Source organism: Zingiber officinale, chromosome 6B, assembly GCF_018446385.1.
Source record: "Zingiber officinale cultivar Zhangliang chromosome 6B, Zo_v1.1, whole genome shotgun sequence".
In the NCBI taxonomy this organism is placed as follows: domain Eukaryota; kingdom Viridiplantae; phylum Streptophyta; class Magnoliopsida; order Zingiberales; family Zingiberaceae; genus Zingiber; species Zingiber officinale.
The window spans coordinates 114050241-114052835 of NC_055996.1; the positions used below are offsets into that span (position 1 = coordinate 114050241).

Sequence of the window (2595 nt, forward strand, 5' to 3'; positions counted from 1 at the left end):
TCATCGTCATTGAATAAGCATACTTCTTCTTTCTCTCTTTGATTTTGAGGATTGTATGTTTAGATTTACTATGTCTTCGGGTTTTTCTCTAACGTCTATGGAGTAGAGTCCTTGTTCTAGGATGAGGGAGTAATTGTGGATTGATTATGATGTAAGACTCATATTATGCTTATATTCATTGGATGATTTCGCTTGCTTTGTTTCAACTACTCGATCTTTGTCATGTTGATTGATTGTATAGGAATTGCCAACCTCGTAGAGGAAATACCTTAGATCGTACACCCGAGGGGCCCTAGTGACAGGGGTAACCCGTTCACGGACATCTAAGGTACTTTCCTTGAAAGGAGAGGCGACGCCTCGACAAGGAAGTAAGAGACCAAACTAAGCTTCTTAATTCTATCCTTGATAACGTCAATAAGAGTCGTGTCCTTGTGATCTACCGAGGTACCCTAATGACAGAGGTTAACCGTAATAGGATTTCATAGGGATCGTCTTTGTTTGGTGCTCAAGGATAGTTGCTTTAGCTTTCGGCGAATGCATGCCGATGGATAATGAGTATAGGATAGTATGAGACACATCAATACCACCACAATGAAACCGAACTCCTAGAACTCTTCATTAACTAAGTTGATTTTTTTCTCGTTGCTAGTTCTCATTCCCCACACTACAAAAAATTACAGTTTTACCGACGACCATACCGACGGAAAATAGTTCTCATTCACCACTTTCTAATCTCTTTTCCTAGATTACTGACAACCATCGATAGTGTAGCTAATCCTAAGTGTGTCATCACTAGTGTTTATAACCAGTCCCTGTGGATTCGGCAATCTTTTATATTACTGACGATAAATCCGTGCACTTGCGGAATCGTAACAAGTTTTTGGCGTCGTTGTCGGGGACTGCGTCGATAACATTGGTGATAGTCATACTAGATTAGACTAGACTTTGTTTTCTTTTTCTGCATCTTTCATTTAGTTTGCATTCTTATTTTTCTTTACTTTCTGTATTTTTATTAAAAACACCAAAAATAATATTATTTCATTTTTTTCTTTACTATAGTTCATCTTTTATTTTTGTATGCGAAGAGCTAATCTTTCAGGACAGCTCCTACCATTTGATCCAGAGATTGATAGGACTTTCCTGAGGAGAAGAAACTTGCAGAAGGCATTTCAAGTAGCACAAGAATCTTCAGAGATGGCTGATAAATTGTTAAAGGATTATGCAGCACCTTATGAACTAGGGGTTCGGTCTAGCATCACTCGATCGCCAATCGAAGCTAACAACTTTGAGATCAAGCCTGCAGTAATTCACATGGTTCAGCAAAATCAATTCGGAGGAGGACCGCATGATGATCCAAACCACCACTTGGAGCTTTTCTACAAGATCTGCGGCACCATGAAAGTGAACGGAGTCCCTCCAGAATCAATAAGGTTATTGCTCTTCGGATTCTCCCTGAAAGACAGAGCCAAGCAGTGGTTAAATTCCCTTCCAGCAAATAGCATTACATCTTGGGAGCAGTGTGAGTAGAAATTCCTGGACAAATTCTATCCACCGAGCAAAACTGCCCACATGAGGAACTTGATTGCAAGCTTCAAACAGGTGGACTCAGAATCATTATTTGAAGCCTAGGACAGATTCAAGAGTATGCTGAGACAATGCCCCCATCATGGCCTTGAGAAATGGTTGGTTCTACACACCTTCTACAATGGAATCAACTATCACACGAGCGTATCCCTCGATTCTGCAATAGGAGGAGCACTGATGAACAAGAGCCTTGATGAAGATGAAGAGATCATAGAGAATGTGACACAGAATCACCATCAGTGGGCATCAGAAGATCTGGGGGTTCTTTCTCAGGGAACCCAATAAAAGCGTCAGGGAAATTCGATGTAGATGCAGTCACTCTCATGTCTATAAAGCTGGACGCTCTAACCAAGAAGTTTGAGGCCATGGGAAACAATAATAACACGGCCAATGCGATAGTTTGTGTTTGTGAAACTTGCGGAAGTACAGATCATGCTCAAGATACTTGTCCCCTAGGGCCAATACAAGCACAGATAAACCAACTTGAGCAGTGTGATGCAATAGTCAGCTTCAAGGCAAAATAATCCGTACTCCAATACATACAATCCAAGTTGGAGGAATCACCCAAACTTCTCATACCAGAACAATCAGGATCAAGGGCCAGCAAAATAAAGCTATCAACCTGGATAACAGAGCTATCAACCTGGATAATAGAGCTACTCACCTGGGTAGCAGAACTACTTAGCTGGACAACAAACTTTTCAACAGCAACCTTCACAATTGTCCAGAATTGAAAAGATGCTTGAAGAAGCTCTCTCAGAGCAAAAGAAGATGAAGAATGAGATCAAGTTGTTAACTCAAAGAATGGAAAATTCTGAGAAACATCAAAAGATGCAAGACAGTCAGATAGCCCAGATAGCCCAATCCATCTCAAGAGCACAGGGAACATTTCCAGGGAAGCCAGATATAAATCCAGTGGAACATTGCAACCGCATTGAGCTGAGGAGCGGGCGTATTATGGGAGACCCCCAAATCATTACTCAGAAGGAACCTAACTCAGAGAAGGAGCCC

The 2595-nt window shown here is 41.3% G+C and overlaps 1 pseudogene; it reads right to left on the reverse strand.

Annotated features, from left to right (window-relative positions):
* Positions 1 to 1601: 1601 nt before the first annotated feature.
* Positions 1602 to 1673, reverse strand: LOC121993394 (annotated as a pseudogene).
* Positions 1674 to 2595: the final 922 nt, after the last annotated feature.